The sequence below is a fragment of the Crocodylus siamensis genome, chromosome 2, assembly GCF_052110815.1.
Source record: "Crocodylus siamensis isolate JL-2025a chromosome 2, ASM5211081v1, whole genome shotgun sequence".
Taxonomy (NCBI): Eukaryota; Metazoa; Chordata; order Crocodylia; family Crocodylidae; genus Crocodylus; species Crocodylus siamensis.
Window position 1 is genome coordinate 56,603,567 of NC_143396.1, and position 22,071 is coordinate 56,625,637.

General features: G+C 47.7%; 1 protein-coding gene across 1 annotated transcript in view; it reads right to left on the reverse strand.

The window, feature by feature from the left end:
* The window catches only part of CHIC2 (cysteine rich hydrophobic domain 2), a 133,080-nt gene that overhangs the window by 42,234 nt on the left and 68,775 nt on the right, over positions 1-22,071 (reverse strand). The window lies entirely within an intron of this gene.

The window sequence follows — 22,071 nt, forward strand, 5'->3', positions numbered from 1 at the left end:
CTGAGGCTGCTGGGGGTGCATGTGAGGGCAGCCAGGCACCATTGTGAATGGGGGATGGGGATATGAAGTCATTTATTTCTCCCCTTCAGTCTCTGGGACAGTGGCTGGCTGGATGCAGAATGGGTCCCTGCAGCAGGCTTACAGGATGCAGAAAAACCTGCGGCATGCTTATAGGCTCGGTAGCACTACACTGGTTAGCTCTGCGGATGAGAGGGACTTGGAGGTCATGGATGACCACAAGATGAACACGAGCCTTCAGTGTGATGCTGCAGCTAGTAAAGTGAGCAAACGTTGGCTTGCATCCATAGATGCTTCTCAAGCAAATCCTGGGACTTCATCTGCTGATTTGCATTATGCTTCTTTCATTCTGTGAGAAGTGAGTAGAAGCAAAAGTGTTTATTTTAGTCAAGTGTTTGGTATCATTTCATTCTTGCTTTTATATTGTTTTTATTTTGGATTTTAAACCACATTTCCAGACCCATTTCATTGTCACTTCCTGCAACTTAACTGGTGTCAAAGGTCACGTGACATCACTTCCTGATGTGATACCACTTCCTGTGAGGTCTTCGAATATGGTTCACTGGCCCACCGGATGATAAAATGTTCATGATCCAGCCCCACATTCAAGAAGGTTGGACACCCCTGTGCTACACCCCCCACCACCACCACTGCTACAAATTCAGGTGTGTATGTACACACAGCACCAATGATACAGATTGACTCTGTGTGTGTACATGCACGCACAGCACCACCATTACAGATTGACTAAACTAGGGAGTGTGTGTGTGTAATACATAATATATACATACTGTGTGTATTCCATGTAATAAATATGTATTACACAAACACATGCACAGACATACACGCATCTACCTTGCTCATTCTAACCTTGGTGCTCAACTCTTGCCCCACAAGCCAGAGCACAGTGTCTGCTGCATCCTCAGTCCAGGTCCAGTGGGCCCAGCAGAGCCTGATCCAGCCACATGGATGGGGGGGTACCCAGTCCTGCAGGAAGAAGGCTTGTGGCATTGCCTAGGGCTGTGCGAAACAGCACTGTTTCATTTTGATATCTGTTTTGCTGTTTCAATGAGACAGTATTTCATTTCAAATTTTGATTTGTTTCATCAAAACTGTTTTGAAGCACTGATCCCTTTCATTTAGTCGAAACTTTTGCTGTTTTGACATTTCACCCATAAGCTATAATGAAATGAAATGCCTATAATTTTGTCATTTTTTAGCAGATTTGGATGACACTGGGGTTCTGACACACTAGAACCTTCTGGACACCTGATTTCCCCAGGTACCTATCCACTCCTACCTGCATTGTTACATCCTCTCTTCCCCCTCCCCTCCCCCAGTCTGTCCCTCACCCCCTGATGCCTCCATTTGAATTTTCACTGACTGGCTTTCTTGCCTGCTTTGCATGCCAGCCTTTGGCTTTTTTACTATTCCTTCCATCCAAGAACAGCACGCGGACACACACACACACCCCACCACCACCTCCTGCAGGTACTTCCTCAGCCTGACAGAGTTTTTCAACCCGTAAGTTGGCATCCCAGGCAGCTAAGCTGAGCTCACCTGGAGCATCACAACTCAATTGCAACCAGCAAGCCTCAGGCCTGTCAAAGATAATTTCATAGTTGGTAGGGTCGGAAGGGACCTAAGTAGATCATCAAGTCTGACCCCCTGCCATGGGCAGAAAAGAATGCTGGGGTCAAACAACCCCAGCTCGGTGATTGTTTTAGCCTCCTTTTGAAGACCCCCCAGGGTAGGAGCGAGCACCACTTCCCTTGGAAATTGGTTCCAGATCCTAGCCATCCCGACTGTGAAGTAGTGCTTCCTAATATCTAGCCTGAATCTACTCTGTCAACTTATGGCCTTTAGATGTGATAGGTCTGGGCTTTCCCCAGCCAGGAATGTGCCATGTGAGAGTGTGGTGGCTGGAGGTTATGACACCTCCTACCTGCTTTTCACCAGGGGGTCCTTGGTCCTGGCATTTCCTGGGGTTGCTATGCTGCCAGCAGTCATACCAAGCCTCCCAACTGGCAGAGTGCAGTTTTAGTGGTTATGCCCAGGACCTCTGGGATCTCCTCCTTCCCTATAGCTCTAGCCCATATCTCCAAGTTCATCCTGGCTGAGAGCTCAGCAGGGATTTGTTCTTGCCCTGCTGGCTGGTGATGCAGTGAGTGTCCCCTCCAGCTCTGAGAGCAGGACATTAGATGTTTTTAAATAAATGAAAAAAAGGAAATAGCTGTGAACAGAGTGAAGGGGGTGGCATTCTTTCCATCTGCATCTGGAGCTTGGGGAACCCCACCAGCAGGAGGTTCACTTTCAGGAACACCAGCTGCTTCACCAAATCAGGATCCAAGCAGGTGCGGTGGGGTGTCACTACATCCCCAGTGTAGCAGCGCAGGGTCCTAGGGGTGACCGTGAACTCCTCTAGCACCCCATACCATTCCAAGGTGATAGTAAAAGCATCCTCACAATCTCGCCCGCCACGTCTTTGATGTTAATGTTTAAGGGAGGCTGCCCTTAGTCCTGTCTAACACAGTGCTCCGATGTGTCTCAGTGCTATCTTGGGTGACTCGGTGCACCCCAGCCTTATGGGCCATGCGTGGCTCCAACCACCCCTGTACCACGCCCCAAGCCTTGCAGATGTACCGGACGTTGTTTGGTTGATTTCCTTCTCCACACCCCACTGGCGTCCTCTGGCTTAGCCCGTGCCACCACTGGTGTGCTCTGGCTTGGCCCCCTTTTGGGGCCTCTCGCAACTGCCCACACTGGGGCTGGGGTCAATGCACCCCAACTGCTGTGCCCTCCCTGGCACCAGGGTCCCCGCACTACCATGGAGCCCCTATGAGGCCTCCTCCATCCCCTAATAGCCTCACCCGGTCCTTCGGTCTAACAACAACAACAAGAAGACAATAACACAAGCCCCTGGGCTATAACGCAAAGTTAAACCTCCTGGCTAAACATCCTCCAACCACACCACCCCTCACCCATGTAACTCACAGCTGGTACATTCAGGCCTTATTTTCTTTTTCCTATCTGCCAGCAGAGAGAGAGAGAGAGCACTCACCACCTCCCATCCAGGTCTTATACTAGTGAGCCCTGCCCCTTCCGGTCAGCTGACTCACTGGGTGTGGGCCCCTTAGCTCCTGGTTGCCCCTAGCAACCAGCACCTGAGCCCATACTACTGTTTTTCAAGTAACAGGCACCTTAGTGCCCTGCTACATCCTCTCCCTTGGAACACTGGTCAGTGGACAGAACAGGTGTTCATGGACAACTGTGGCCAGATCCGGCCACATCTGGAGTCTGGAGCATCAGGTATGTGGAGTTCCACTGAGTTTCCACATCCTGTGTGATTTTGTGCTGCAGGATGTTCAGCTCTGCTTGTTTGTCCTGCATCATCTTGCCCCCCTTGGCAGGAAGTAGCCTGCCACCTTCCTTCATTTGGAAATGAGCTTGCTGGTGGTACTGGCACTGTCACTGGCAGCCCTGTCCACCTCAAAGGCATCCCTGACTACAAGATGGAACTTGTGTGCCACACAGCAGATGCCAACAAAGTTGGCATCACGGACCGCCGTGACCATATTGACCCCATTGTCAGTGACTATGAACCCACGGGTGAGCTTGCCCTGCCCAACAAGCCACCCCTGCACCAAGCAGTTCACGACCCCCATGATCTCTGTTGCCATGTGGGACTCATCTGTCACCTCAGCTTGAAGGAGAGCCTGCCAATGGCCTGACTGATCCCTGTGAGGGAGAAGTATGCATGGAAGGCTCAGCATGGGAAGTGAAATGGGGGTGGAAGACACTATCACTCTGGTGCTGCTTCTTGTTGTCGTGATGGTGGGGGGCGGGGGTTATGGCTGGTGCTCTTGGAGGGGATGCAGACTCAGGCACAGGCAGTGGCACTGGCACTGCTCCCCTCTCCTTGCGGCCTATACTAGTGGAGGCCTCATGCCTGCTTGTTGTAGCAGAGAGGCTGCATCTCAGTTTGGGGGGTGAGGAGGGAGAACTTAGACCTCTCCCTCTACCCCCTCTTCTGTCACTCCCTGAAGGCTTGCCAGCTGCCTTTCCAGCAAACTTCATGGTATTTTTCATAGTGTCTTGTCTTTGCTTTGGTGTGCTGGAAAATCTCTCTTCTTCTTCTATAATGTTATCTATCTGTTTTATGTAATATCTATAGATATTAAGATAATTGTATGTATGTGTATTTATGTAATGTATGCATGTTTGTATGTATATATGTAATAAATAAAATAATTCTTTTTTACTAAATGTATATATGTTTTCCTATATAAATTCTGTATTATAATATGCAATATAATTATGCTATGCTTCCCTGCACAGTGAATGGAATGCACACTGAGAAAGAAAGCAGAGATTTGAAAAGAATCAAAATAGACTAAACAAAAAGAGGATTTTGGGGGAGGAATAAATTGAACAGAATAAATTAATATAATAATAAAATAAAAGGGTATAGAAAGAAAGCAAAAGGTATTGCTGAATCCCACTTGCTAGGCTAGCAAGTAGGAAATGAATGGTAGTAGCCTTTGTTGTCTAACTGATAAGCTTCTAGAAGATAGCTCAGTAACTGACTCCAAGACAAAGTAACCCAGTTCAAACAATGCTGCTTTTTATGCTGTTCCCAGAGCACTGGGATTGGAAGGAACCTCAGGGAAGGATCACAGTCATTGGCCAGCTACACAGTCAATATCAGAGCAATCCTTCCCCGCCTCTTCCTCCTCCCTCTCCTTACTTTTTGTTTCCCTGCAAGCAAACCCAACTTCAGCTTTGAAACTCAAAATGTTTCAAAACTTTAAAAATGTTTTGCCTGCCCTCGTTTCATTTCAAGGCTGTTTTGAAGCCCTTCATTTTGATTTTTTTGTTTCAAGCTTGAAACAGCGTTGAAACAAACCAGCCAGTGAAATTTCACACAGCCTTAGTACTGCCGCTCCTGGCTGTTCTGGGGTGTGGGAAGGGGGAGGGGAATTGGCACTGACCCTACCTGATGGGGTGAAAGGGACCTTGGTAATTTGGCAGCAGGAGAAGGATGGCAGTATTAATTGCCATTCCTCGCTGCCTCCAAATTTCCAGATCTGTGAGCTGGATTTGCAGGCTGGGAGTTGAGCACCCCTGGTCTATAAGATGCAAATTTACCCTGCCTTCTACTTGATTTCAGACTAACACAGATAACATCTCAAAGTATGCTTTGTCTTTGGCGTTTGGCTTGAGGACGAGCCAAGGGCAGTGCTGGAGGTTTGGGGCTCCTGTGCTCTTCCACAGGGAGGGCTGTTCTCCTGTACTGGTTCTCAGGAATTTGAATAAAGTAGGTGCTAGGAAAGCCACCCACCTGCTGTTTGAAGGAATGCCTCACCCAAGTTTTCCTTGGTCTTGGGCACTGTTATAATCCGAACAGTAACCCACAGTATCTCCCACGTGACAAGATCTCTAGTTATCAGATGCGTTTATAAAATGAACTTATACACAAAAAGTCATGCAGAAACTTGTGCTTCCACCCCCCAACTGCCAGGACTTTATAGGTCAAAACAACCAGCAAAAGTTTCTGTTTTCTCTTTGCAGTTTGTGTCTTTGTAGTCTTGTCAGAACTAGAAGTTAAAAGGGGGCAAAATACCAGTGATGGTTAATGGATATATATTATGCTGGCTGTTGGGACAATGCACCAGTAGTTCTCAGTCTTTTTAGCCTGCAAGTCCCCCTTATTAGACCCAAGGCACCCCTTGGAAAATGCTGGCTCTTAGTTTTCACTCTTTGTTTGACTACAGAAAAATAATAGACCAATTCTTCTGTTGCAGAGAACTCAGAAACACCACATTTTGTACAGAATGTTTTGAACAATATGGATTCCTATGTGAAATCTGCTTTTATCGTGTGAATCATGTTTATGCACCTAACAGTGCTAACATTGCATGACATCCTGTGACACTTTGAAAGAATCTCAAGGCACCCAAACTCAGAACCACTGCTGTAGACTGCTAACGTGGGATTTAGTGGCAGCAGGGTGACATTACATAAAGGAGAACTTATCTTTGGTTTAGGCAACTAAACTGGCAGATGATGAAGCATGCTAAATCTCTCTTAGATACTTTGATATTGTTCAAATCTGCATTACGTGAAGGCATTGTTGCTTGTGTGAGTTACTCTGGTGCTATAATTCCACCGGGGTAAGACATTTATCATCTTTAATTTGGGGGTTGGGATGGGGGCTGCTCATGCATTTGTTTGTTTATTGTTTTGCTTTAAAAAATTACTTGTTACAGTTAAGTGTATTATTATGCAAGTTACAACACCTTTTTCTTTCATGTGCTATACATTATGAGTATGGTAAATGTAGAATGCACTTGTGAAATTATTTTCTAAAAGTCCAGGTATTTTGGGTTTCATCGTTTAAGCAGATGTTCATTGCATACATATCAAGGACTAAGACTTGTGTGAGAGAATGATTATATACAGGAAACCCTCGCTATTTGCGGGTTCGGCATTCGCAGTTTCAAATATTCGTGAATGCCGACCCCACATTTTAAATACATTTAAAGGAGCTCCTCAGGAGCTCTGCACTTGCCACCGCCACCATGCTCCCACCGCCACAGCCAAGCTCTCACCACCACTGGTGTAGCCATGCCGCCTTCCCCACCAGCCACCGGGGGCACTGCATTCATGAACGCAGACAGCGTTCATAAACACAGTACCTTATTTATGGATTTCCCCATTTGCGTGGGATACGAGAATGTATCTCCCGCGAATGGCAAGGGTCTCCTGTACTGTATTTCATAGTTTCATAGTTTCTAGGGTTGGAAGGGACCTGAGTAGATCGTCTAGTCCGACCCCCTGCCATGGCAGGAAAGACTACTGGGGTCAAACGACCCCAGCAAGATGTTCATCTAACCTCCTCTTGAAAACCCCCAGGGTAGGAGCCTGCACCACTTCTCTTGGAAGTTGGTTCCAGATCCTAGCCACCCTGACTGTGAAGTAGCGCCTCCTGATATCAAGCCTAAATCTACCCTCTGCCAGCTTGTGACCTTTATTCCTGGTCACTCCTGGCAGTGCTTGGGGGAACAGGGACTCCCCCAATGCCTGCTGATCCCCCCTGACTAGTTTATAACAGGCCACTAAATCCCCCCTCAGCCTTCTCTTTTGGAGGCCAAACAGGTTCAGGTCCCATAGCCTCTCCTCATAGGGCCTGCCCTGTTGTCCCCTGATCATGTGAGTGGCCCTTTTCTGGACCCTCTCCATGCTGTCCACATCCCTCTTGAAGTGCGGCGCCCAGAACTGCATGCAGCACTCTAACTGCAGCCTGACCAAGGCCACATAGAGGGGCAGGATCACCTCTTTAGACCTGCTCGAGATGCATCTGTGGATGCATGACAAGGTGTGGTTGGCCTTCCTGACTGCCTCCCCACACTGCCGGCCCATGTTCATCTTGGAGTCAGTGATGACTCCAAGATCCTTTTCCGCCTCTGTGCTGACAAGAGGGAAGTTCCCCAACCTATAGGTATGGTGCCGGTTATTCCTCCCCAGGTGCATCAATTTGTACTTGTCTGTGTTGAATCCCATCCTATTCTCATCTGCCCACCCTTGTAACCTGTCTAGATCTGATTGTAGCCTGTTGCTTCCTTCTAGTGTGCCCACATCCCCCCACATCTTAGTGTCATCAGCAAATTTGAACAGGGTGCTTTTTACCCCCTCGTCCAAGTCACTGATGAAGGTGTTGAACAGTGCGGGCCCGAGGACCGAGCCCTGCGGAACCCCACTGCCCACGTCCAGGTTGAGTAGGACCACTACCACTCTGGGTGCAGCCCTCCAGCCAGTTGGCGACCCATTTAACTGTGTGGGAGTCGAAACCACAGTCCCCCAGTTTCTTAATGAGAACGGGGTGAGAGACAGTGTCAAAAGCCTTCTGGAAGTCCAGGAAGACTATGTCCACTGCTACCCCTGCATCTAATGATTTGGTGATCTGATCGTAAAAGGCCACCAGGTTGGTCTTACAGGACCTGCCACTGATGAACCCATGTTGGTTGCCCCTAAGCATGCAGTCCCTTGCAGGCCCCTTGTGGATGTGTGCCACTTGGATTTACTGGACTCCAAGATGAATTGCCCCCCTCATTTAACATACGGAAAAGAAGCCCCTCATTTGGATTGGAGTATGAGGCTATGGGGGGACAGGGGCTGGAGCCACAACTGGTGAGTTTCCCCTTGCAGGCTGGCAGAGTTGCAGCCTGCAAGGAGCTGCTTGGGGCTGGGGGGAGTGGGTTGAGGGCAGTCAGGCAGTGGGGACCACATGCATACATGTGGCAGTCAGGCAGCATGGAAAGCAACTCCCTGCAAGTCTATGGGGCAGTCAGGGAGAGGGGGGCATAAACTACATGTCAAGGAGTGGGGGGGGGGGCACAGACAACACTGCCCGCCACCCCACCTCCTCTCCTGAGTAGAGCTGTGGCCTACGGGGAGCGGCAGCAGCAGCCAGGCCATGGTGGTGGGGTAGAGCCACAGCCCAGCACATGCCAGGAGAAAAGGTGAGGGCAGCACAGCCCTCCCCCCGATCTGTTGCTCCTCACACTGCTGGCAGTGTGGCTGGTGGAGGGGTTCTGGTGACAGTGGACAGTAAGCTGAAAATGAGCCAGCAGTGTGCCCTAGTTGCCAAAGGCTAACGGCATACTGGGCTGAATTGGTAGGGGTGTTGCCAGTAGGTCAAGGGAAGTAATTATTCCCCTCCATTCAGCACTGGTGAGGCCACATCGTGCTTCTGAATGGTCCAGAAGCTGTCACACTAAAAAGCTGGGCATTGTACGTAACAGTGTGCTAAGACTCATAACACGCTATACAACCTATACATACAGAGATGTACTCCCTGTACTCCTGGACATCAAATCAAGTGATATAAGAAGACAGATTGTAGCAAATTCAAGTTCCAGGGGAGGCCATGATACTCTGGTGGCCGTGCAATCCCTACTGCTAGATCTAGCTCTAGGGTGCCCTCCCCTCCTCACTTTCCTGCCATTCCTTTGATGTTACAGGCAGTTCTTGAACTTGAGACACAATTGGTTCCTGAAACTTTGCAACTCAGAACCGATTTTCCCATAGAAAACAATGTTATAAATGGGGGACTTGTTCCTGAACCAAGGCCCAATATTCTATTTTCATCAAAAATAACCCAGAATTTTGTACTCAATTAATAATAAGTGAGTAATATAGCTATCTTAATGTATTTATATTGTAAATAGCAATCATATTGATTTGGAAGGACTTGTCTGAGGTGACTTTGTTGGACTTTTTGAAGGGCTCTTGGCTGGAGTCGTCTCAGGAGTCTTGGCTGCAGGTTTTTCCTGGAGCCTGGCCTGCTTTCTTAAACTGTCCAAGAAAGTTTGGACAGATGTACTCCAGGGAGATGGGTGATGCAGCGAACTTGCTCACTGGCATGGTATAGCATCAGATCAAGCATTGTAGAGTCAAAACTGATGTCATAAAGTTGAAACAGAGTGTCAATTTATAAACATTGTAAGTGCAAAATGTGACTCGAAACATTGTAAGCCTATATTGTTTTGGGGGGGGGGGGGGGGGGAAGGCCGCCTAAGGATCCTAGAGTGAGCCTATGTGCAATCGTTTCCTGTGTTGGAGGCCCCAGCAAGTCAAGAGCGGAGAAGGCGGAGGCCCAGTTCCCATTCACTGTACCAAGCAAAGCTTCTGGATCCCTGCTTCATATTTTGCCCTCTGGGTCCTTTGTCTCTGGCCCCAAGCTTTGCCCTTCTCAGACTCCAGACCCTCTGGCTCCCAGTCTGCACCTTAAGCCTGCCCTGGGCAGGGCTCAAGGCAGTTGTATGCCTCTCAGGTGCTAATGGGACCTCAAAAAACCATCCTTCTCAGTCCCACCCAAACCACCAGAACAAACTGAAAACAAAACATAAGCCCTTTTGTCTATAACTAAACTTCTAGCCTCCTAGCTATACATCACAACTCCTACCCAATCTGAGCCTTAGTTTGCTACTAGCCCTCCATCACTTCACTTGCTGTCTCCAGATATAGCATGGCCACAGGCACCTCACAACCAAGCTCTTCTCTCTTCAACCTCAAAGGCCAAACTGTTTGTCTTGGCCCTGGCTTATACCTCTCCCAGATCCTGCCCCTTTCCAGTCAGGTGACTCCCCAGGGTTATCCGCAGGTTCCCTCAAATTAGGCTCATTACCTGGGCTCCATGGCAGCCAGGCTGCAGCTGTGCCCTGTCTTCCCTTCGTTCATCCTCTCTTAAAGTGACAGAGGACATGTCTACATGGGACACCTTACTGTGCAGCAGAGCAAATTACTGCATAGTAAGCATCCATGTCTACATGTACAGGCCTGTACAGCACAGTAATTTGCTGTACTTGGCAGTTGATTTGCTACCTGCAAATGCAAATTTGCTCCCTGTCAGGCAGACAGCAGGAAGCAGGAGATTGCTCCCTGGCCCCAGGAGCTGCCTAATTCTGGGGCAGGCTCTGCCTCTGGAGCCCAGGTGGAGATAATGTTCCCCTGCCCTGGCAGCAGGGAGCGCCCAGCTCCTGCTCTGCAATTGGGATCCTGGACGGAGGGATGGGAGATTGCTGGGGGTTTGCTCCTAGTTGCCTCACCAGTGGATTGGGGAAGAGGGCTGGGACCTGCTCCTCCCTCCATAGCTCTTCCCCACCCCCATTCATAGCTCAGTGCATATGAATGTCTCCCTCTGCCCCTCCCCCATAACACTTTCCAAGCCCCCTGACTCCAATCAGGGAACTGGAGCTGGGAGCTCCCTGCTGCTGGGGCAGTGGGACATTGTCCCTGCCCAGGCTCCACACCTAGAGCATGCCCCAGCAACAGGCAGCTCCCAGGGGCAGGGAGCAATCTCCCAGCTTGCACCAGAAGGCAGTTGTCTCCTGGCTCTGTGGTCCTGCCTAGCCCCTGCGCGAGCACCCACAGGGAGCTCTCTGGCTGCTGCAGGGGGCAGTAGCATCCCATGGGTCTCCAGTGTCTGGGGGCAAATGCCTACATTTGCACCCCCACACCACCAGGATGATCTGAGCAGGGTGCAGGTCCCAAGGCAAATCAGCCTGTGCAGAGCCCCATCTCCAGCCCCACAGCACTTCTGTGGGAGAATTAGCAATACAGCACACAGGTCATCCGGGGGGGAAGAGGAAAGGCAGCAGTTGAAATTTACAGCCAGAACTGCAAAAGAAGCCCACAACCTGCCAGGTGGGCTACACACCAAAACATGGGAGGTGCTCTGGCCTCTCCAGCCAGTGTGCCCCCCCAAGCCAGCACCTGGGGACCTTGGCCCCTTGTGCTCCCCCCTCTCCCCCCAGCAGGGGACTGGTGCAGGATTGGAGGGGGTGGGAGCAGACTGCTGCCAGGAGCAGCAAATCCTCCCAAATGGGTGCACATGTAGACACCTACCCAGGATGGGTTTACTCCAAAGCAAATTACTCTGCAGTAAACCCATCCAGCAGCATTTGCACATGTAGATGCACCCAGAGTCTCAGCCTTTCTGTTACGCAGACCCTGACATCATTACTGGCAACAGACGCAAAAGATGACAAAAATCACCGGCTCCATCAACTTTTAACTGAAGGCCCACATAGATGGAGGCTTAAGAGACTTAAAAGCTTTTTAAACATGAAACCTACAATTCCTTTGCTTAGTGCTACCACACTAGAATATGAAGTACTTTTATGTCAGAATCTTCCTTTTCCAGGTAATAGAACTCCATTGAATAGCCTTGAATTCCTTCATTTTCATTACTTTCTGCTTCTTTCCCTCTGTTCCAATTTGCTGTTTTGCTTTCTGCTTGCTGTTTTATCTGCCACTGTACTGCCTGCCCATTCCTGGATCTGCAGTGTGCCCCATGCAGGGGCTGCCTGTGCCACTTGTGACATCCATGCCTTAAGCTAGCCACACCTACTTTAGAGGGAGAGTATATGGACAGAGAGTTCAAAGGAATCCATCCCTTATCACACCCTCCCTGCCATCGGCCTTCAACCATTTGACACTGTAAGACTGATGAGCAGGGATCCTGGCTTTCTGTGATAAAAAATTGCAAATTCTCTGACAAAACCCTCCAAATCTGTTATTAAAATTAAAGCGCCCCTCGACCCTGCTGGTGCCCCTCACTTTCCCCCACAGCCTCCCCAGCCCTGCTGGTGCCTCTCTTTGACCCCACAACAGCCCTTCAGCTCTGCTCATGCCCCTTGCCCCCCACCCACAGCCCTTATACCCTTACCCTGCCAGAAGGGGCCCCAGCTGCTAGGGCTATGGGACCAGGGACCCAGGTCCACAGCTCCCTGCCCCCAACAGAAGGCAGCTGCAGCAGAAGCACAGAGCTGGCTCCCCTACTGCTGCCCCCTTGTTGCCAGCTCCAGCAGGGGCAGGGCTGGCCCTAGGTGACTGTACACACCCCTGGGAGGCCTGCGGGGACCCACACCCCTAGATCTGTCTGGGGGGGCAGGCTGTGGGCTTGAGCTCCCCACCCTGCTTCTCTCCTGTGGGGCCACTGTGGAACTCAGCCAGCCTGCAGAGCTCTTTGCAAAAAGGGCAAATGCATGGGTTTCTCTGCTAAAAGAGAAAATCCACATTTTGTCTGGTAAAACCAGGAAATCTTTGGTTTTCTCCATTTTACTGTGGGGAATGGAAAATCCGGATCTCTGCTGATGACTCATTGTGTCACCCTAGTGGCCCTGAAGTTGCGAAAATGCAGCAACTCTAATACTAGTGTAAGCAAGTAAAAATCCATTGATTTCAGTAAAGCCATGCCTGCTTACCCAAAGCTAAGTCTTACTCACTGTGTAGGTGATTTTAATAACTTGTTATAGATGGTCTGTTTTCAACTGTCCATTTTGTAATAGCACGTGTGGAGTTTACACTATAATTTTGAGAAACTGCCCTTTGTTTTAACAGTCCTAATCTTGGAAGCTGTTGCTTTTTGTTGCTTGTTTATGTTTTTTTGTGTATGTAGGGTTTTGGTGAACTCAAATGTAATTGCTGAATAATTTGCAGCTACAAGGGAACTGAGAAACTCATATTTCACAGTAACAAATTTAAAAGATGGCAAACAATCAGGACAAGGAATTTTGTCTTTGTCTAGCACAATGGGAATTTTGTCTCATTTGGTCTCTAGTTTTTGCTATAATTAGGGACCTACTTAAATTACGGTGAGACAAAAGATTTTTTGTGCCTGTGACACAGCACATAATGCATGTGTGTCAGCTTAAGAGAAGATGAGGCTACGGTAAGGGTTGTGGTGGCAATTAGGGGAGCCACCTGACCAGCAAGGGGCTGGGTTGTCAGCATATAAACTCTAGGCCTGAGTTGGTCAGGCAGTCTAGCTTTGAAGAGATATGCATCTGGGTAGTAGGGTTGCAGCAAGGCTCTTGGTTAAGAGCAGAAGGTTTGTAGACAGGGTAGAGGAGGTTCCAGTAGGCCCTAGAGCAAGGCCAGAGCCCAGGAACATAGCAGAAAGGGTCTGAGGTCTGTGAGCAAGGCCAGAGTCCAGGAAGACAGCAGAGACTGAGACTAGGGGCCTGAAACCCAGAGGAGCACAGAGGGAAGGTACAGAAGCCCAGAGATCATGGTCAGCACCCTGAAGCCCAGAGAGGACAAATGCCTACATTTACACCCCCACAAAGGAGCAGAGGCAGGGCAAAGAAGCCCAGAAATCAGGGCTGGGGGGCCAAGCCCAGGAAGAGGCAGAGATAAGAAAGAGCCTGACAAGGCAAGATGAAATCCCTGGGAGTATTTGCATAGGCTAAGTGCCCAGGTGGGGAGTACAGGCAGAGGTGCTGTACACAGGAGTAGCCATGAGAGGCAAAGTGCCTGGGTAGAGAAGACATAGTTGGAAATTATACCTGGGAGTAGCCAAAGTAGATGAAGTGTCTGGGCAGGGAGTCCCAGTCACAGGGATTGAAGCCATAGCCCAAGAGGGGTGTTGATTGAGATGATTGATTGATTACACCTGCAAGACACAGATGTGGTGTAAGGGATGGTTGGAACTTAATTGGCTCTTAAGGCTAAGAGCAGAGACATCTAAGCTCAGGAATATGAGATCAGGCTTAGGAAGCCTGTAGGGTAGCCTCCCCTTTTTTCCAAAAGGATAACATCAAGGTATGGTGAGAGAGTGAAGGGGAGTGTGGCCAAAGAGACCCAGGCTAGGTAAGGGCTGAGTGGCCATCCCTGGGACGAGCAATCTGGGGGCATTGTGGCTACCCCTGGGATGAGCACTTGTTACAGTGGCCCACTCATGGTTTGCAGAACTGATTTTGCTTTGGCACTGCCCTTCAGCACTGACTGACACAGAGGCCCCAGAGGGATGAGGGGGTTGCCACCATCTTCATTGCTGGCTGCCCTTCATGCTGCCCCTTGGCACCAATTGACAGAGAGGCCCCAGCTGCCTTGAGAGAGTCCTGTGGTCATAGAGCTGCTCTCACAAAGGGAGGAGGGACAAGGAGGCAGCCGCCATTTGTCTGCTACCCTTTGTGCTGCCCCTCCAGCTGGCACTTTCCCTTCCTGGGAGTGAGGACTGCTGATTCCCACTGGGGAGCCAGCATTTTATTTATTTTTTATTTATTTATTTATTTATGTTGTTGTTGATTTTTGTGAATTTTGCGGACTGTCCCAGATTTCTCAGTTTCCACAAAACCGCATATTGCGTTATAATGCATAGAATAAGAAAAATAATCATACAGCTCATTTAATAGCTAAATGCAAACTTGTGTGCTGAGTATCTAGGACAATTGTACTAAAGCTTTTCTATAATAGCTCATCTTGATGGTGACCCACAGAAAGCAGATAATTTCTGGCGAAAGTATGAAAAAGTTCTGTGTGTCTTTTCCATTAGAAATGTAGGTCCTGATGCTATGGACAACCAGAGAGCTACTGGAATTATGACATAAGAGTTCAGAGAGTAAAATGATTGATGTTGACCAATTATAAAAGATAAGTTTTTACTCAGACTTGTATATCAGCAAACTAATTATGATGTTTTCTAGTTTTTGTATAATAGGCAGCAGCCCTTGGAGGGCCTATATGAGAAAGTTGGCTGCCACCTGTAGAAATGAATTTCCCCTGCTATTTCAACATGCATTTATAACATTCACTGACATGAGTGTTTATAGATGGCTGTTGCCCAAAGGATAAACTTGGTATGATGCAAGTTCTGTTTTGATACTTGCTCATGTTGTTAAGCTGGAGGCTGGGTAAAAAATTGATTCTAGTTCATACAATAATTGTCCTTCATTCAGCATTAATATAAAAATAATTAAGCTGCTTTAATGAGAGGACAGCCAGAACAATAACTACCACCCAAAATTCAGGTTACATGCAAAGCTGTTCAGGAATCAGAGCTGTGTGGTGGGAAGGATTGACTGGCAGGGGGTGCTGATTACAAAAGTAGGAGGATGGTTATCATTTGTCCTCCTGTGTGTGGCGGGGGTAGGAATATAGCAAGACCCTTGCCTCATTCAATGCACAGGGTGGATGTTGCTCACTCAAGCATTTCTTCAGGTTCTTTTCTCCAGTTTTTTTTTACTGCATGGTCCCATTCTTTATTGTACTCTTCAAATGTTGCTCTGAAGAAAATCTTCCTATCTCCTCAAGAACTCCTCTGATGCACATCAATACAGTATCTGATTTTTTTTTTTTCATGAAAATAACCTTTACAACTTCCCTGTTGGTAAGGGGTAGACATAACATAATTATAAATATGGGGAGTTGAACAAATTAAGGTCAAGCATCTGGTAATTTTAGGCACTCAATTTGAAATATCTGAAATTTGATTTTTGAATGGTTGGTAGCACAGCGCTTTATGTATTAAAAGCACAGCTCTCATTGACTTTATTTGCAGCTGTGAATCTATCAAGAGCTTTTGACAGTAAAGATAGAAGCAAACTTTGGGAGAAAATGATAAATTATGGGATTGTCCCTTCCCTTTTGCATTTGTTGATAAAATATTAAAAAGATACATGGGCCCAAGTTAGGTGGGGCTTGAAGGGTGAACTTACACAAAAAATTACAAAGGGGTTAGACAAAGATGTATTTTGGCCCTTTTGTAATTTAATCTTTACATGGATGACATTATTGGAAATATGCAGGATGAGCATTTTTATCGCCCAAACCTATTAGCAACCCCAGTTCCTATTTTAACGTATGCAGATGACACTCTTATACTGGCAAGAACTCCTATTGGATTACAGAGAGCAATCACAACTTTTGAGCATCTTTGCGGATAAAATAACTCAAAGAAAATTATGTTAAATCCAAAATAATGTATTGGGGAAGTTGTTTGATTAAAATATCCATGAAATATGGGAGGATCCAAGCTTGAAGTTGTCAAAACCTATAGATATTTGAGCGTCTTATTCACCACTTCCCCATCATGGAAACATCATATTCACTCAGTTAAAACTAAGGCAGCCAATTGGCTGTGACTATAAAGAAATTTTATGAAACCACAGCAGGGCAATCAGTCCAAACTCCTATATCAGCATACAAAGCCAAAGTTACCTCTCAGATCTTATATGGCACTGAAGTATGGGGTTATGCCATTAGTAATGATGTAGACATACCTCCAAACAAGTTTCTTGGGGCTCTTCTGGCTCTTCCTCCCTCAACTCCTGCATCTTTTCTGAGATTAGAGGTGGGAATGGATTCTATTTTAACTAATATTATTATTATTAGAATGGCAGGATTTGGGTTTAAAATCCTGCCCCTTTTACCATCTTGCCTGCTTAAATTATGCTACATAGAAGTTACTAATAACCCTCTTCCTCTCCACTCGCCCTGATTAGCTTTTCTTTCCCTCACTTTTGCACTTTCTGGGATGGGATACTATCTCAAAGATAATGAAAGATATTTCTCCTTCATAGAAAAGGTTCAGGTTTTCCAGAGGATACGAGATATTACCAGGCAGAATGATTTTGCAGTGGGTAGGGCTATTCACGTTGCCCCTTTATATACTCTTTGGAAATTTGATTGGGTGAGGAAAAAGGTATTTACAGTTGGAGCAATAATAAATGGCGATCCTCTTTGACTAGACTCAGAATCGAACAGATGCCCACAGCTGTTCTGGCTAGATGTAGATTTTTCCATTCCAAGGGCTAAAAGATGTTGCCCAGTCTGTCTAGGAGTTTGGAAGATACTATCCACTATGTATTAGAATGTTCTTTATATAATGACATAAGGACAACCTATTTATTACCTTACTTGCAGAAATTGATACATTTTTCAAATAGAGAGAAATTAATCTGGCTTCTACAGCAAACAGATCCAAATGTAGTAAACCATCTCACAACTTTTGCTTACAAGGCTGGGGCGATCAAAGTTAAATATCCTTTATTACTGATATGCAGGATAAATTGTAACACTAGATTTGATTTTTGTCTCAGTTGTAGATTTATGTACAACAATATTATATATTCATGTCTTGATTTACTATTATGTTTATATTAATAATGTTTTTATGTCGGTGGGCACTATTTTAGTATAATATTTGTAGTTTAGTTACTTTGTTTAAACGTATTTATGTTATGGTTGTATGTGTGTTTTATATTGTCTTTGGGAGCATGGCATTTAGCCAGAATCCTTAATAATAATAATGGCCCCTACTGCCATTTTGAAGCTTGGGGATGCTGATACATGAGACACTGCAACACTCTGTAGGTGCAGGGAGTTAGAGTACATATAAAAATGCCCTTAGTCACCAGTGTTAGTGTAAAGAGTCTGGTTCAAGCAACTAATCTAGCATCATTAGGCAACCATACTATCTTTATGGAAGTCTGGGATGTGGGGTAAGGAAATTTGGGATGGGGCAACTACACATGTACACACGCACATATACATACACATGTGCACACACCCCTGTGCCTCTGTATCCCCCTTCCCACACAGATGCACATATATGCACACGCTTGCAGAGGATGGCGGTGAGGGCCCCGTCCAACACATTTGCACATGAAAGCACTGAATTTGTTCAGCCCTGACCCTGTGGCTCTCAAGAGCCCTTATGGCAGAGCAGAGATGGATGGGATAGCACAGAGGTCCGTGGCCAGGCTCTATCCCTTGTGTGAAAAAGCTGGACCCAGCTGGGAGCGTCCTCTGTGCAGTGCCTTCTCCCTTGCCACCAGCAACTGCCTGGGGCTCCCACACACAGCCCAGGCCCTAGCAGCATCCAAAGCAGCAGTGCAGAAGGCTGCCAGTAGTGTTGGGGTGGGGTGGGAGTCATCCTGGCTCACCCCGAACAGATGCCCAGCCCTAGGCAGCTGCCCCCTTATCCCACCTCACCCTGGCAAATCCCCACCCCAGGCAGGAGTGCACCTTCCACTTCAAGCCACTGCTCAGTGACTGTAGCCAGGCCAGAAGCATGCAGGTGGGGTGGTGCCAATCCAGGACTTGCCAAGAAAGCTAAAATCATACTAGGCTGCATTAGTTGAAGCGTTGTCAGCAGATCAAGGGAAGTAATTATTCCCTCTGTTCTGCTCTGGTGAGGCCACATCTGGAATACTGTGTCTAGTTTTGAGCCCCCTACTACAGAAAAGATGTAGGCAAGTTTGAAAGTGTCCAACAGAGGGCAACAAAAATGGTTAGGGGGTTGGAACAGGTGACTTCTGAAGAGAGGCTGAGAGAACTGGGCTTATTTAGTTGCAGAAGAGAAGACTGAGGAGGGATCTGGTAGCAGCCTTTAACTACCTGAAGGGTGGCTTCAAAGAAGATGGAGCTAGGCTGTTCTCAATGGCAGTAGATGACAGAACAAGGAACAGTGATCTCAAGTTGCAGCAAGGGAAGTTTAAGTTGGAAATTAGGAAATACTCTCACTAGGAGGGTAGCAAAACACTGCAACAGGGTACCCAGAGAGGTGGTAGAATCTCCATCCTTAGAGGTTTTTTAAGGTCTGGCCTGAAAAAGCCTTGTCTGGAATGATCTAGTTGGGGATGGTCCTGCTTTGAGCAGAGGGTTGAACTAAATGACTTTTTGAGGTCCCTTCCAACCCTCATTTTCTATAATTCTATGACTTGCTTCATTTTTCACTAACTAGCTGGGATGTCAGGATGGCCTACAAAATCCAGGACTCTCCCAGACAAAGCAGGACATATGGCTACCTTAAACATCATACTCTATGACGGGCAGGGTTATAATCCAATTTTCCAGGCAGCATTTAGCTGCCTCAATCATAAGATTATTATTTTGGTTCCTGTGATATCTGTATCAGTGCCTGAACACCTGCACAGTTGTTATGCACTGAATCAGAGACCTCATGAACTACATTGGGGATAGATTCTGTGACCTATCTGGCAGTTTTCCATCATGTGTTCTAGGAGATGATGGCTGCCTTACCCCTCCTCCTGTCTTGATCAAGTCCTGAGTAAAGGTGCTCCTTATCCCCACCCCCATTATTCTCTGCTGGGTTGCCTATTGTCCATACATTTATGGATAGTCAGTAAAAAAGTCAAGCTAAACATGCCTGTCCATAAAATCTGTAAATAACCTGAGCAGTCCGTAAAATCTCTAAGAAGAAAGAGTACAGTGCTGAAGCACAAGAATACAGCCTGACATCTAAGCAGGAGTGCAGTACCCTGCTGGAAATTCTTACCAGGGTGTGGCAGGGCACTGTGGGTGCCTGCCACTTTAAGGGCCTGAAGACAGCAGCCAGCAGGTGCCTGATTAGGGCAGCCATTTTGGATTCAGGGCTGCCCATATAAACAAGGCATTTTGTTGCCTGGCCTTCCAGCAGTAACATTGCCTGGCTGTAGGGCTGCTGATATCAACTGGAGGTAAGGCGGAGCTGTAGGGGATGGTCAGGAGGCTCCTGGTCCTGACCATGAGCTAAAACTGCACCCTGCTGGGAGTGGGTGGCCTAGTGGGTCTTTCAGTGGTGTGGGAGCCCCCAAGAAATGCCAGGCCAGTTACCACCCCAGTGGAAGGTGGGTTGGGGCACCTTAACCCCAGCTCCCACAACCAGGTGGCTTACCCCCTTGTAGGGTCTGGAAGTTGGACCCCAGCAAGAGAGTGGGGCCATAGACTCAAACCTGTCTTGACATACCCTGACTGGTCCATGCTGGGGCCAGGACTGGAAGGGTTGAAGGGCCAGGGGCCCACCACAAGGGATGCCCAGAGCTGAGGGCCTGGGGTTCTGACTGGCCTGGAGGTGGGCCAGGGCCTATGTAGCCAAAAGTTCTGGGGAGACCACACCCATAAGGCAGTTCAGGGAGCTATGTAGCCTAGAATGAGGTTGGAATAGGCCACCTGAATGGAGGGATCCAGGTGGGGTTCAAAGAGCAGGATTCTGGGGCCCAGTGTAGGGCTGGTGATATTGATAACATCTGGATGCCATCTGCAAGGCTTGGGCTGCAGTGTATGGGAGGAATGGAGCTTCAGATGGTGCCCCCTGGCATTGAAGCAAGAAATGGGCAGCCTCCTGCTTAATTAATATCAATTAATTAATTAACAACAAGGCATGGCAGGTGAAGGCAGGCAGCTAGCCCAGAAACAGGTGGGTGGGCCACAGGAAAATCGGCCCTGAGAAGAAGGCTCCCTGTTACACAGGGCTTCTTCCCCTACCCCATGGTTTCTGTTAAATCCAAAATTTGAACCCAGCCCTTCTAGCTGAGCCCTGGCAGTAGGGCAGAACCTGACCAAAGAATTATGTTTACATTATGGAAAATCTATATCTATATCAGTAACAAAGTGCAGTTGTTTTTTTGTTTACTGACAATTTGCAAGCTCTTTACTGACAACAACCATGGGTTAGCAACTGATCCACTCATTCTTTAGACTGTCATTGTGCCCCTACCCTCTATGTCCCTCAGGCCACCTCTTTTGCACCATACATGTTGTTTACACCAGCATTTCTCAACCTGTGAGTCACAACCCATAAGTAGGTCACATGAATATATGGAAGGGTTGTGAGCAGACTGTTTAAACATTGTCGATCCATTTTTAAAAGTGGATTGTCCTTCTAAAGGGGGGAAAAAAGCATGGGGAAACTGGCTTCTCCTTTGTGGACTGGCAGAGTTCCAGCCTGCACGGGGCTGCTGGGGCCCCCAAGCCACACACTTATGCCTCCTGCTCCACATACCCGTCCTCTGTCCCACACACTGGGGACATAGGGGCAGGTGGGGGGCAGTGGGTCAGGAGTGAGGGGCACTGGGTTGAGACTGAGACAAATGGGTCCTTGTACAAAAAAGGTTGAGAACCACCGGTTTATATGTTATGCAGTTGATCTGAACCACACTCCACAATCCTCTGTATGTGTCCATGCTCTGCACCACTTATTTCCCAGCCCTGATACAAAATGAAGGACCTCCTGCCACTTGAAGAGGGCAAAAACCTCAGGGAGCCAGCCACTACTCCAGCTGTACCAGGGGCACTAGTTGGCAGCTCCTGCATGCAGCTGGGAATACTAATGGCATGCTACACTGATCCTCCTTATGCTTGTCCCTTTTGTAGTAAGAGAGATCCTGCTGTAATCTCTGTGGAGTCTGCTAAGATGCAGGCCCTGTTCTGAACCCTCCAGGACCCCATATTGTGTTTCTGGCTGCATTCCCCCTCTCCCCCTGGTATATTCTCAAGCTTGTGCATATTATCTAGGTCCCCACACAGCTGTGAAACTTCCTTTCAACCTTGTCCAAGATGGCTTTCTATCAGACTGGGGGAGGAAAGTTGATGTGGGGGTGCTTTGTGACTATAAGGCCTATTTCTGTTCCATTGTTATTTCATGTCTTTGGGGAAAAATGCCCCAGGATGGTATCTGCCAGCTCTTTGGACCCTTGGAGCAGTGGTGAGTACTGTCTGCTCTCTGTTCAGTATCTCTACCTGCAGCCCTCATTTGGCATCTGTAATCTCATTCCTGTTCATATTCTTATGTTACTTGTTCCTAAAATTATGTGGGGGATCAAGTTTTGTGCTCCTGCCAGCAAGGTGGGCTGTTAGTTTTGGTGGGCCTATATAGGGGCATTAATATAGGCCGGGTAGAAGGGGATATTTCCCCTTTCCTTGTGGGGGATGACAAATGGCCAGATTTTTTGTGACCTCTGCAAGGTATGCCTCTCCATGGCA